This window comes from Octopus bimaculoides, chromosome 4, assembly GCF_046866305.1.
Source record: "Octopus bimaculoides isolate indiv1 chromosome 4, ASM4686630v1, whole genome shotgun sequence".
In the NCBI taxonomy this organism is placed as follows: Eukaryota; Metazoa; Mollusca; class Cephalopoda; order Octopoda; family Octopodidae; genus Octopus; species Octopus bimaculoides.
In genome coordinates this window covers 20296707-20312569 of record NC_142931.1, presented here as the reverse complement: position 1 = coordinate 20312569, position 15863 = coordinate 20296707, and the positions used below count along the sequence as shown (strand labels likewise).

The 15863-nt window shown below is 36.7% G+C and overlaps 1 protein-coding gene across 8 annotated transcripts in view; it reads left to right on the top strand.

Annotated features, from left to right (window-relative positions):
- The first annotated feature begins 7769 nt into the window (after positions 1–7769).
- LOC106881484 (muscle-specific protein 300 kDa) overlaps positions 7770–15863 on the top strand; it is an 815448-nt gene continuing 807354 nt past the window's right edge. For all 8 annotated transcript variants that reach the window (XM_089350452.1, XM_014931925.3, XM_089350453.1 and 5 more), the window contains exon 1: positions 7770–8240. The gene's annotated coding sequence lies outside the window, so the exon portion shown is untranslated. The remainder of the gene's footprint in view (positions 8241–15863) is intronic.

The window sequence follows — 15863 nt, the reverse complement described above, 5'->3', positions numbered from 1 at the left end:
ACTGCAACTGAACCCGGTTGTTCACAGTGCATTCAGCAGCAGTCATGATTCCAGCATTTTGCTACCCGGCACGAATCCTCATGATACAGGTAACTCTTTCCCAATATTCAGATGGCTTCTAGTCCTCCATTTCAGCTAACGTTTTCATAAATATATCCTTAATCTTTATGTTCTACAACGCTGTTGACTCTTCAATACAACAAGTTGTACTTGAAAAACGAGGCATAAAATACCGTCAAATTTTGCCCCGAACACCCTGTGATGAGTGTGTGTGTGTGTGTGTGCATACATATGTGTGTATGTATATATATTTACACACACACACATCATTGCAATTGTCCAACGAACGGCGACGCCGTGGAATTCTGAGTGGCACTTTGTGAAGATTTTTATCGATTTTAATAAAGAGTATATATATGAGGCGGGGCCAAAATTAGTAACCGGGATGAAACAAGTAACTTTCAATTTCTCGCTATTTTCTCCCAACCTATTTGAAATCATTACATTGCTAGTATTGCATCATCATTTTGTATTGTTGCATCACCTCTAGGAGTAAAAATTGGTTAATATAGTTGTTGTTGTTATTGTTGAGAGAGTTTGGAAGATAATCAGGTGACAGGTACTTTTTTTTCAAGGAATTTTTCCTCAGCTCTGACCCGATTGTAATTGAGGTTACTAATAAAGTATGTGGATAATTTTTGGTATTTAACAATCAATATTATTTTCTCTGTTGGATTTCAAGTCAATTTTTCCCACAATAATTTCTAATTTGATAATTTTCAAGCTACAAAAAAATGTCTAAAATGGGGTAAAATGAGTAATGTCTAATTTCAATCATTTCTTTTCTTTAACGGCAGGGTATGTAAATATATCACGAAGAGAGAAACTCCAGCAGATCGTGAAGAGGCTACAGAGAATGGTTTATGTTGAGTTTTTTATGATCTATTTAGCCGAGTTTCGTTCATTTTATATCATGTACCATTTTCTCCTGAGCATCTTTCATTTGACCTAGATATTTAAATTTGTTATTGCATTTCTGATTTTTCTGATGTTTAGGGACGGATACTGATGTGTATAAGTTTGTTTTCTGAAGAACTGAAGCGGAATATTTACTTATCTTGGCTTACTCATTTTTCCCCAGACAAATTTGTCTTTTATGTGCTCTAAGAGAACAGCGAGTGTTTTCTGAAATAGAGATCAGACAAGGCCGGCCATAGGGTTGCTGGCGTCCCGGGCAAACTGAACTTCGACGTGTACAAGCTGACGGTCATGGAAATTTCCTTGTCTTTGGTACGCCATCCTTGGCGCCTCCTAGCACATGGTGTCCCCCAGCACATGGTGCCCCGGGCGACCGCCCGAGATGCCGGTACCTTGAGCCGGCCCTGGATCAGATCATGTTATAATGTTGTTAATGCATTTAGAGGTCATTTGCTTAGATTAATATATAATTTTTGTAAGGTAGTGAACATTTAAAAAAACATATTTAGTCTCAAAGTCAAAAATGCAGTAAAAACTCAAATGGCCACTCCTATATATAGTTATATAAATATACACGCATTCATGCACAATGCGTATATGTGTGTGTGTATGTATTCTAAAAAGTACCGAGGGATCCTTCAGTTTAATGATTTAATGTTACATCATTTTCATATATAACATTACATAAAAATAAACAATATGTGTGAATATATATATATATCTTCGAAACACCAGTGTTATAATGGTGGCAGCTGATGAAGGATATGTTCTCTATGTGGCCTGTATGTGTGTTTTTTGTACCTTGTTTATCATTTTGTCCATGTTTTTTTGCAACATCATGTACCCAAATATGCATCTATATATACATGTAGATGAAGGTATGTACATACATGTACATATATATATATATGCATATACTCATATATTATTTATATATATAATGTATGTATGTCGATAGATACGTGTGCGAGCGAATAAGATGTAAATAAAACAATTAAACATTAAATGAAAAGAATTGACTTCGTGGGTGAGGTCTAGAGGCAAAGAGGGTGGAGGAAATGGTGGAGTATATATAATATTTCCCATGCCTCGGTGAGAATTAGTGGGAGGTCGTCCAACAATAAAGTTTTGGGATGAAGCAAATGTCAAACCTATGGAGAAAGAGGACGGCGGGAATAGAAAGGCGGAAAGCTGGAGTGAGGGAGAAGGCGGGAAAATGTTACGTAAACGAGAATAGAATAAGGAGGTAGTATAGATTAATGAGTGTTGTGAGAGAGAGAGTGAATGAGTGAGAAAAATAAGTGAAAGAGCGTGAAAAGTTTATAGTCACACAAACAGAACAATACAATGGTAGGGTTGGTGTGTGTATACGTGTGTTTGTGTGTGTGTGTGAGAGAGAGTGAATGAGAGGGGAGGAAGAGGGTGAAAAAGAACAAGGGGTGGAAGAGAGAAAGAGAGAGAGAGAGAGATTGACAGATAGACACTGAGAGAGAGAGAGACAGATAGATAGATAGTGAGAGAAAGTGAGACAAATCGTTACCGACACGTGGAAAAAACAATAGAGAAATGGAGTAAAAGACAGAAAAGAGTCGAAAGAAAAGAGAGAGTATGAAGGTATAAAAATGAGGTTGGGGAGGGAGGAAGAAGAAAGGAAAATAGCAAAACCAGAAAGGGTAGCGACAACGAGACGAAAGATATGCATACGTGTGTGTGTTTATATATAATTTTGCTTTCCTGATCTGATCTTTACTTTCATCTTTCCAGCACACACACACAGATGTAGAGAGAGAGAGAACTCAATACTTGGTTTAGAGTTTTTGATTAATTGGGAATCAGTCGATGATTCAGTCCATTGTCTTACGGAGTTTCACGCACGTAAGGCCAAACGCATGATCGATCAGGCAACATTTGGTCAATATGCGAGCACATTCAACAGAGGCGCGCGTCACTCCCACGCACCAACACCCACGCACCAACACCCACGCACATATATTCAATAGATTGCCCCGTGGAATATAAATCAAGGTAAATACAACAAAAACAAACAATAGGAAAATTATAGTATATATTTACATCTAGCCTTCATCAGCAGGCGATAGCATAAATAGTATTTGTACGCAGCTGGCTCAAATAATATATGCATATTATTTGAATGTAGGTGACTTGATTTATTGTCCATGTCTCATGCTCGTTTAGCTATTTTTACTACTTTTCTAAGATCACTTCTTTCTTTTATCTGGTCCAGGTCAATATATACAAGATATATTTTATATAAACTTAGAATAAACCAGGATATGTTTCAGCCAAAATTGGTCCGGGACATATCTAACTCAATAGTACCACCTTATAGAATCTGACAAGTCATAGGCGTAGGTGTGACTGTGTGGTAAGTAGCTTGCTTACCAACCACATGGTTCCGGGTTCAGTCCCACTACGTGGCACCTTGGGCAAGTGTCTTATACTATAGCCTCGGGCCGACCAAAGCCTTGTAAGTGGATTTGATAGACGGAAACTGAAAGAAGCCCGTCGTATATATACTCTCCTTGTTTCTTTCTGTTTCTTTCTCTCCTTATTTCTTTCTGTGTTCCTTTCTGTTGAAAAGCGTAGGCTCGAAACGTTAAAGACTTTCTCTATTCCTGAGCGTTATACTAATACATCCATTTGTTGTTTACACCACCTGTCTTCGTCTGTTGTTTTTTCGTGAATTCTCCTATATATATATATATAATAATGATAATAATATAGATTTAATCAAAAGATTAAATGTGGTACTTAAAATGTTTGAGGCACCAGAATTTGGTAGGGTAAAAACCAAAAACAAAATCAAGAGATTTGGTGAGTAAAATTTGAAGAAAAGCAACAAGAATTCATTAGGTTATAGCAGTACGTATGTTTCGTACAAACTTCATTTATTTATGTAGTGAGAACACCACTACATAAATAAATGAAGTTTGTACGAAACGTACGTACTGCTATAACCTAATGAATTTTTGTTGCTTTTCTTCAAATATATATATATTGTATGTATGTATGTATGTATGTATGTATGTATGTATGTATGTGTGTGTGTGTGTATGTCTGCGTGTCTGTGTTTGTCCTCCCCCCCCCATCATCGCTTGTCAACCGATGCTGGTGTGTTTACGTCCCCGTAACTTAGCGGTTCGGCAAAAGAGACCGATAGAATAAGTACTAGGCTTACAAAGAATAAGTCCTTGGGTCGATTTGCTCGACTAAAGGCGATGCTCCAGCATAGCCACAGTCAAACGACTGAAACAAGTAAAAAAGTAAAGAGTAAAAGAGTAAGGTATTGTGATACATGGTCCATTCAAGTAGGTAGTTGTTGACTGAGATGTGTCGCGGTACAGGTGGTTTGTCTGGTATTCCTTGAAGAGATTTGTGCAAATAACGTTTGTAGATAATCTTTTCTTTTTATATTTGTTTTTAGGATAATATCTAATATAAGAAAATGTGTTGCAGTGTAGTTGTGTTGTGAAACTGAACTGTGTAGGTAGCCTATGGTCCCTAAATTTGATGTTAATGTCGTTTGGGCAATGCTGATGGTGTAATCTCCTTACAAGCCACTTGTGATACGAACGGCTGTTCTATATTGTGTGGTTAAACGACTGTCTTTAATTCAACAGCGGCTGACAAAGTTTCTGATACATTTAGAGACCTGCGAGGTAACTTGTAATAAATATTCTATAATTTCTTCATGTGGTATAGTTAGAGTTCATTCTCCTCGTGTGTTTAATTCACAATTATGAAATCATAGTACCAACCACCCTTTGAATCGTGATGCACCCTCAGTCATAGACTCGGGAACAGGGGATGCAGGGGTGTACAAGCGCACCCCGTGCAATTTGGATGAGGGACAATAAAAACGCTTTGAACGTTCTCTTGAAAACTTCATTGTTAAAACGAACGGGTGTAGAAACATTTTTGGATCAATTTGAAACATTATTTTCTCCATTATTTGATTTATCTGATTTGATATACAAATGTAATATTAATAATAATTACTGTACTTGTGTTTTTTTTTTCGCCGAGGTCGACTTTGTCTTTCATCCTTTCGGGGTCGATAAAATAAGTACCAGTTGAGTTGTGGGGTCAATGGAATCTCTTACCCCTACCCCGAAATTGCTGGCCTTGCGCCAAAATTTGAAAGCGTTATTATATCTATGTTTGTTTTGATAACAAGATTGAAATAATCGAACTGGGTAGCACCCTCTAAATATATTTCGTTCCCGCATTTACGCTCAATGTGATTAAAAATCTCGCTTAGATGAACTAAGATTGTACTATTTAGGCCCATGTACGTCCTATCTAATACACACATACCATATACAGGTGTATGTTTGTGTGTGTGTGTGTGTGTGTGTGTGTGTGTGTGTGTGTGTGTGTATTTGCGTGCCATGGGAGTGAAAATTGCTCGGTTGACACGCACACAAATGCACGTATGTATGCGTATGTTTGACTAGAACAAAAATATCTTGTATTTCTTATGTGCGAGTTACGTCTCTTTATGCTAAGGACGACTTAGCTACTCTAGAAACAGTGATCAATAAAATTAATATCAACTAAGTACTGACTGTCTATATTTATCGATTAAAACCACATGAAGGCAGTCAAAACGCTAAAAAAAAAGAGGCTAAAAGTACAAAATAATAGTGCCAGTTCCACCTGATAATAATATACGGAGAAATATGTTATCATGTATCGCAGGCATTCAACGAATGCGGGAGGCTGTTTTTTCATTGATATCTTTCTCTCATACAGTTAGATGTTTACACATACACAACTATATCAGTTATAATATATACAGTTGCGTGAGGGACCATCTTTTAAGCGTGAGCACATTGGACAGTTGCCTGGGGGCCTAGGTACCCAATTGTACTATATATATATATATGTATATATATATATATACAAAAATGGGACAAGAACGCAAAACATCCAGACAGTTAGGTGATACAAAAAAGGGACAACAAAACATCCAGATGGACGATACAAAGAAAACAAGGACGGGTCATTCGGAGTTTTCTTTCCTCAGTCGAGTTCCAGATTATCTTTGCAATTTCGGTTGGTTATATATATATATATATATATATATATATATATATATATATATATATATATATATATATATATATGACTTGCTATCAGCTAACAAATATCGAAGGGCCCAGTGCATAGATTTGCTCAGGAGCCTAAATACTACGAAGATAGCCCTGATTATGTGTTCTCAAATTCGGTATGTATTTATAAATAGTGGTACGACCCCGGTAAAGGCTAGTGTAGTTACATGTATGCATGTATGTATATATGTATTTATGTTTCTGTCGGTCTGTCTCTCTGCCTAAATAAGTAAAATAGATCTCGGTCGGTATTTCCGATCCATGAATGTCCATTTGTTCGATCAACCGAACAACCTATTTTCTGAATTAGCATGTAAAGTAGCTGAGTATTCCAGATATGCTTGGTTGTGTTTGGGAAACAAAGCAGGCCCTTTGAATTTACGGGTACAATCCATCAGACGAGCTTCCCATGAAGTTTCCATCAAACTGATTTTATCTCAAGGCCTTGGGTCGACTCGGAGCTATATAAAAAAAAAAAAAGAAAGACACTTCTACAAAATGCCACGCGATAAGATCGATACTTTGTAACTGAGGGACGAACTTTCTTAGCTATTCGGCCATACTGCAGTATAGCTGAATGGCTAAGTTTGCTTAAATACATATATAACACACACACACGAATGTAATGCATGTGTGTTTGTGTATCTTTCGTCCTCAACTGCTGGAGTAGTGGAATACAGCGTGTCGTCTTTGACTATTTTTCATTTTGACCACAGAGACAAGGAAAATCAAACGAAGAGAATGAAAGCAAGGTTGCCCGACACTAGATTTGAACTCACAGATCGCTAAGAGCTTCGAGTCGAGTCGAGTGAAACTAGGTAGTCCATAATTTACACGAGACCCCAGAATACATAGTGTGTAGGATGTTTATTAGTAAGTAAAAATTCAGCCGTTTTCACGTGTCCGATTGATATCAACTAAATCCATGAAACAGACGAACTCTTCATAGGGCATTTCGCTACTAATGTGTGTGTGTGTGCAAGGTAGCGAGAATGCCAGAATCGTTAACACGCCGGACAGAAATATTTAGCGGCATTTTCTTCCGGATTCTCACATTCAGCATTCAGATTCTGACGAGGTCGACTTTGTGTTTCAGTCTTTTGGAGTCGATAAAATAAGTCCCAGTTAATCGACTAACTCCTACCCCTAAAATTTCAGGCCTTTTTGCTTATAGTAGAAAGAAAAAAGTGTGTGTGCTTCTGAAAACTGAAATAATTAAAGAAACGTATAATTAAAACAAGACATAACGAAAAAACCCCACAGTATTACATAGTGTATATGTTTATTTGTAAGCAAAAGACCGCAATCTGTTTTTACGGGTCCACAGCTGAAGCCGTGAAACGGATGAGCACTTCGTAGGTTCTTTTTTTTTTTTTTTACTGTTATTGTGTATTAGAGTGTGCCTCCAAAAATTGAAATAATTAAAACATTACAAGACATCACATTTAAGACTATGGCATTCTTAGCCGTGATATATGAAACTAAGTGGAAGGACCACAGACCAGTAGCGGTTCGTGACCCGTTAGTTTCGACCCCACCCCTTTTATTTTGTTTGACTGCAGTCTCCGTAGCGACATCAGCAGCTATAGCGACGCACCGACAGCATTAGCAGCAGCAAGTGTCGGGCCGTAGTAAGAGTTAGTGTAAAAAGCGCTTATACTAAAAGTATACACGAAAGTAGCAACAGCTGAATTAACAGTATTATTAGTAGCACCATGCTTATTCTATACTTTACTACTACTTACAACTTTCTCTGACGAAGGAGGAATACTTACCGATCACTTCGTTTTAGAAAGAACTTAACAATTTATTATCATAGATATACATAATCGTTTATTTTTAAAACTTTTATTTTCTTTATTATTGTTGTTGACGTTGGTGTGTGTATAAAGTCTGTCTTTCCCACGTTTTACATACACACACACGCACGTATAAACAATCACATCAACATTCACGAAACATCTACTGAAGTAAACAGTCATAATAAACAAACTTCACCAGGATTTCTTTATTTTCTGTAAAATTTTCAACGATGATTGTTACGTTTTGTTTAATACATTCGTCTTTCATATCGTGATTCATGGCAAATGAATGGAATAGACCAAGCTGTGATTTTATACAATTCCTGTAAGTACCTAAAAGAAATTTGCAACAAACAAACAATATATACAGTATTCATGTTCTTTCTCATTACTTAAATCCATTGTCACTTTTTTCTATTTATATCTTTACTATTCTGAACGTCAACCTTCTACTCATTCCCTTATTACTTTTTAAAAACAAAATTATATATAGAACTTTACCTCAACTTTTATCTAACGAGAGAGGAAGAAAGTTAAGCGACTTTGGGACAAAAAGTCCATGATTCGGTTTCGATTCCCGCTTGTAATTATTTCAGTTCATTTAAAAATAGCATCAACGTCTAATTTCTGATGTCTTCCTACCTGAATAATAAGGCACCTGTAAATAGAAACCGATATTGTATTTTGCATTTGTCTAGTTTGCTTTCATCTGCTGTTATTTTGTTGATCAAAAATAGACACTGTATGGTTGAGTGAACAACGCAAAGACATACATAGTGCCATCCATCACATGTGATCTAGAATATTAGGTAACGTTCTCTGAAAGCTGTTGGTGAATTATTGCTCAGGTGAACTTCAGATTTAAGATAACGTTTTTAGTTCTTCACTTTTCTATTATCTACCTGGATGATAAGACAGTCTTCAAAGACTGATTCTTCAGGCTTTTAGCATGAAGTTAAGCTACCCATTATTCATTTCACCTACCCTGTTAAATAATGTCTAGTCGTCTCCCGCGTTATTACAACGATCGCAACGTCGACCTGTTGGTTCTTTAACAAAGAGTTGACATTCCACCCGGTTTCTTTCTTTTTCTCTCTCACCCTCGAAAAATAACCCGTTTTGCAATGCGACGTATTTCTAGTTGAACTAATACTACTTGTGTTGTTATCAGTTATGGAATTATTTCAAATCGTGTATGATCATTCACACATAGATATATACGTATACAAACACACACATATGTATATACACACAATATACATACACACAATGATCGGCATTTTTTTTAGCTATTCCATGTATTTACGATGCAATTTCTTTCGGGTAATCTGCGATCTTTGCCTCGTCGCGACAAAGATTATTTTTACGTCAAGTATTTGAAGAAATATGAAGCTACTATAACATTGTATCAATAACCGATTCTTGATATCAATAACGATTAGTGTTCGATCAGCAGCCACCAGGATGAGGGTGTAAATCTGAAAATTATCTCTAAATACACCCTTAGGCATATTTTTTAAATATGGTTAATATGACATACAATGATATGTGTGTGTGTGATTTAAAATTTTTTAAAATCAATCAGAAATTTTTGTATATATATAATCAATATGAATTACCTCGCATATCCAACCATGCTGATAGTTCAGCTGTTAAAAAAAAAAAAACTAGTGGCTGCAGTTTCAGAAAGCAGCGATCCGTGGCCAAGTGAACAGAAATTGCTGTATGGTTATAGTCATTCATCTCACTAAGTGTTTCTCTTATTAAATAAACCTCTTAGATAAATTTACACTATACGATATATTCAACCGCTTATACCGAAGATAAAACCAATAATTATTATTCTATTTACAAAGTGTAAAATCGATTTTATCAGTATCGGAATCGCCCAAAGCTGCACGAGTTTAATTCATGTTTTCAGTAGAAGACAAGAACTGATGAAACACTACTTATACTAAAAGAAAGAGAAAAAAAATTGATGCTTAAAATATTTGTTTCCTTTAATGTACGCACACTGGTGTCCGTAGTTTGGTGAGGAATATACACCCGCACAAGACGGCAACCTTCACCTTCATGTATATAAAACCCCAGTCTCCCGTCCTCGTTCACAATGTATTTATTGCATACCGTCCTTCACCCTTGTAGAAATTTCGCTGAAGTCCTAGAGGGAATTAACTGACATTTTCAGGAATCGTGATGATATAACATTCGCCAGTGATAATTTCGAACGTAAGCGCAAGGCCACAGAGAGCCGTGTGTGTGTGTGTATATATATATATATATATATATATATATATATATATATATATATATATATATATATATATAAAATTGTGTGTATGCGTACATATACCTACGTATCAACACGGATGAAATAAACTGGAACGTGATTAAGTTTCGCGCCGTTCTTCTTGTTCCTCATTAAAAACATACCTACGTGCATGAATGGGTTGTATGTAACCTATTTGACTATTTCTGCACATTTGTTTACGTACCTCCTCATCACATATGTGCCACTAGTTTGCTCTATTTATCTATAATCTCATCTTCATCCCTCTCTCACATTATTTTTCACGTGCATATAGACAGTTGAATACCAAGGATTGCTTGTTGATAATCATTACCAAATAAATAATGAATCTTTGTTGTTTTAGCCCCAAATTGGTTCCAGTTCTGATATTCCAGCCTGTCACTTTTAACAGTGTATCTGTGTATATATATGTGTTCTCTTAAAATTGTAGTGTGATTTGAGGAAGATTTTAACTGCTTTTTCTAGCAATCGAGCGACCGCATAGTGCCGATCAAAGACGGTATCGTTCTTTCATCAGAAGCTGTCTATTTAAAAACAAATACCGAGTTAAAAAAGATTTTTTAAATCTTTATATTATAAACAGTAGTTATATTTTTGTGTGTGTAACATTGAGTTGTCTACACACATCAATGAAAACATTGAAACCATCCTTCTGCGTTCGGTGAACATTGTGATACTTGCTTATATACTATATGATAGGTTACGTATATTACCAGAGGGCCCCTGCCGTGGGCTGTCCAAGGTATTGTTTGTCGGCTTAACCAGATACATTGTTTTTCAGTCCCAAGTCAGCCCCGATCAAGCTGACAGATATCAAACACATTCCTACCTGTTTCGTTTCTTTTCTGGAATAGCGTGTCTAGGACATTACTCAATGCGTCCTTTCCTTTAACAAGACGGTATGATTTTAGGGGAGATTTAACTTTTTGTTTAGCAGCTCGAATTACCATAAAGACTCTTTCTTAGCAGAGAAGTTATTTATTCAATAATGTAGATGGTGGTGGTGGGGGTAGTTTGGGGGTTGTTTAATTTCTGGCTTTCAGTGTCTTGGCGCCTGAGAGAGGGAGAGAAAGAGAGAGAGAGAGAGAGAGAGAGAGAGATGTACCCTGGAATCTTACCGCCTTACTTTGCCACACGTTTTTTTTTTTAAATATATAACTAAGATATCTTTATTTACTTTTGTATTTATAGCTACAGGTAGTTAGCTGCGACTCCTCATTACCACAATCATGGCAATTGTTACAACAATAATACTGTTAGAGCCTTAACTGTACCACGCTATTTTAACCACTGTTACAACCGACGAAAGTACGGAAACAACAGCAGTAACTTACTTTTGCTGTTACTACTATAACTTATTACTTCAATTACTTCACTGTAGCAACGACAGTCTGACAGCGAAGATTCTACCCCTACGCAATTCCGTACAGAGGGACTTAAAAGTGTACCACCACTAACAGTGTTACTTTCGCTACCAACACCATCATCTTTACCAGTGTACAAAAAACGCTCTATATTTACGAACTAATGAGGGATCCCCCTCTACCTGATCGCTCTATCTGCTATTATTAGAGACTCCTTAAATCGGATGCATTGGATACTGGAGCCATTGATATACGAAAAGACGAGGGATCACGGCTAGAATAACTGATCCGAACTGATCAAACAAAAAATGAGGAACACACTAGGTGATAGACTCCTAGGTAAACAGTGTCTGAACTGGATTTTTATGGTTGAAATGCTTTTGATCATGAGTGTGCTTTGTCAAGATTGATTTGGAGAATAAGCAAACACCACCACTATTTTCTAATTAGCAGCGTATGTCCACCTCTCTGTCCGTCCCCCCCTGTTATGGTACTTTTTGTTAAGGAAATACCGACAAAATCGTTAAGTGGAGCTGTGATACTTTCACTATCTCTATATTTTGTGAAAACACTATCAAGCCGTTGAGTTACTTTGTAAATGCAGTAAGCTGTCTGTGTATAATTGCGTGCATCATCATCATCATCAAATTTAACGGCTCTTTTCCATGCTGGCATGGGTCGGACAGTTTGACAGGGGCTGGTAAGGCTAAACTGCCCAACTTTGTGTGTTTATGTGTGTGTGTGTGTGTCTGTGAAGGCGGTGCTATGTTGTTTGGAATTCAGTCCCACTGTGTGATATCTTGGGCAAGTGTCTTCTACTATATCACTGGACCAGCCCTGTGAGAAGATTTAGTAGATAGAAACAGAAATACATTCATTGCATGTGTGTGTGTGTGTGTGTGAGAAAGAGAGAGAGAGAGAGAGTTCATGTTTCTCCTCATCTTCACGTGTTTGCTGATCATAAACAAAGTCTTTCTGGTCATACAGACAATGGCCTTTGCTTGCAATCTACCATGAAAACATGTCTGGGCTTCTTGACATGTCTTGAAAATTGCACTATCTCGTTTGTTTTCATTTCCCTGTATAACCATGAATGAGTTGTTGGTTGTTTGACAGAGTCAGAGATTATTATTTCACATGGAAACAGGTGAGAGTTAGCAGTAAGAAGGACATCCAGCCATAGAAACTTTGCTTTAGTATACTCTTGTCTAACACAAGGAAGCATAGAAAAGTGACATCAAAATGATGATGGTGTGTTTGGTGGGTTTCCATTGCCAGTGTCGCCTGACTGACTCTCTTGCCGGTGGCACGTAAAAAGTACCATTTGAGTGTAGTCGATACCAGTGTCATCTGACTGGCTACTGTGCTGGTGGCACGTAAAAAGCACCATTCAAGTGTGGTCGATGCCAGTGCCGCTTGACTGGTCCTCTTGCCGGTAGCACATAAAAAGCACCCACTACACTCTCATAGTGGTTGGCATTAGAAAGAGCATCCAGCTGTAGAAATTTGCCAGATCAGACTAGAGTCTGGTACAGCCTCCTGGCTTGCCAGTCCTCAGTCAAACCATCCAACCAATGGCAGTATGGAAAGTGGACGTTAAATGATGATGATGATGATGATGCCCCTGCTATGGAAAGAATATCCTTCTCGAAAAATATTATATTGTAAAATGAAAAATGAAATGTGGGAATATTAAGATTCGAATAGTGATAAGTCCGACACCATCTGCTTAGCAGTTTCCATAGGAGATGTCACAAATCATGAAAAGAGACAATGCCCTCACTCTATTGTATTTTTCTGAACAATGCAAATTTCTTATTGCATTTAAGGAGTTCAGCTTCCTCTACTCAAAAATCACTTTTGTATGTGTGCACTTGCTTTTTATGAGATATAAGGGCATGACCTAGAGAAATTAGCCAATAAGGTAGATAGGTGCTGATTGGAAAATAGTGTTTAGGAAGGTAAAAATGATTATGAGATACCTCATAGGAAACAGTTGAAAATAAAGATCAAATTGAGTGAATTACTTCAAACAGAACAGCTTCTCATTGGGATTCTGCAAAATTTGTTTGGTTATAGGGAGATGTTTCTAATTTCAGTATTGTCTGATTTATTCTCTAGTATTACCCATTTCCTCAAGAGATGTAAGGGATAGTTCTACTTTACACAATTCCCAACAAAATCAATGTATTGGGCCCTATAGTATTTATTGATTGCAAGCCAAAACATGCATAGATTAGAATTGGGCCCCTAGACCCATGAGACTCTGGGAAAATCAATGCACTTGGCCCTATAGAATTTGTTTATTGACAGCGGTCACAACATGCATAAATCTGGGCTCTTAGATCTGTGTGGCTTCCAGGCAACTGCCCAGTGTGCCAATGTCTTAAGATGGCACTTGGCATAGGTTACACAACTCGATAGGTTGAGGACAGCGTTGTGATGAATGTTTCTCATAAAACAAAAACAGTTTCAAGGAAACTAGTGGTGGTCTATGAAGACAGAAATCATTAATTAAATTAGTGAATAGAAATGCATTTTACAGTGTGCAGTGGTAATGTGACAAAAATATTCGTTTTCTTTAATTCCTGCAAAGAAGAGTCCTAAGTGAAACTTTAAAATTTATGTCTCACTATTACATACAAATTTATTTGTATCAACCTATAATGGGAACCTCTTTGTGACATCTCAACATGCTAAATATAGTGGCCAAATCTTCCTCAAACCATATCCTACCACCTTGGAAAAGGTAAGATATTGATTAATGTAGTCCAGGTCACACCATACCTGAAAAGAGAAAACAAGAAAACTGATGTGGTGGTCATAGCTGGACTATTCTCTGGGTCTGCCTGATCAAGGCAAATTTAAACATTATCAACAACAAACTTAACTCTGCTTATATTTTGCATTGTTTGTCCAAACAACGCTCACAGATTGATTACTGTTTGCTGAATAAGATTATTATCTGATCATTAATTTAAATTTAATAATGTAAAATAGAAATTGTGTGCAATTTGATTCAGAAGTTTCCTGTCCCAGCCTGTCCTTCCATTTTATTTCTTTCTTATATCTTGTCAATCTTTGTGAAACAAGTTTCCATATCCTTTGACAACTCTGATGTAAATACATTTGTTTCATTGGCCGAATATGTATTCCAGGATGTGAAAAATAATTGGTCTAGCAGTCTAAACATGATTTTATGAAAATGTAATTATAAACATCCTAATTCTACTTACAGACATGTCAAAAAAAAAAATCAAAATTAGAACTTAGTCTTTTTACTCTAACTTGTTCTTCAACCTTACATCCAAACCATAAGAGATTTTGGCACATCCTATTTTCAGCATTATTTACATTATTTATATTTGACAGATATTTGTCCTCATCTTATTTGTTGTTAGCACAACCTTTTTGGCTGATATACCTTCCAGCCTTCATCAGGTGTCTTGGGAAATTTCACCCCCAACCCTCTGATATACATCAGTGACTGACATGCATACATACATATATATGTGTGTGTATGTATGTAAGTTGTTGAGGCATGTTTTCTACAGTTGTTCTCCTCTTTTCCATTCTAAAGCATTTTCGTTCCACTGACCCTCACATGTTGGAAGAGGTGACATGACCGAAACTACAGGATCTTTTAATCACCAAGGAATGCATAAAAAGATACCATTTTTCACTCAAACTGCACTAATGATAACAAATAGAAATGATCTTCATATGCACGCATTTGCACTTCTCCAAAAATTGCAGCTACAAGCTGCATTGTATTGTCTTTTCTCTTGTTAGTAGATCATCTGCTAGCTTTGTGCTTCTGAAGACATGAAATAACAGATTAAAAAATAACAGATAAATAACAGATAATGGTTAGCAACTGTAAGGGCATCTGGTTTTTAAAAAAGACATTCTTCAATAATATATTTGTCTAACTCAGATTAGCATGGAAAAATGGACATGGCAATGAATGAATGGGCTTCTGCATACTTTCTGTTTATCAGATTCCATTGAAGAAACATTAATGAAAAAAAAAAACCAAAAGTGTCATGCAGAGAGTTTGAAGCCAGAACCAAAGCGTTGCAAATCTAACTCTGTGACCACAAGGCCATGCCTTTGAGACCTGATTTACTGCTTCCAATGGTCTGCACTACCAAACCAATGAATTGCTATATAGATGATGTATTATACATTATAGTTCCCTTTTCAAGACGCAGGGTATAGTTTGAGGAAGATTTAGCTGCTATTCCTGACAGATCAAGCTAGTTTTAGTATT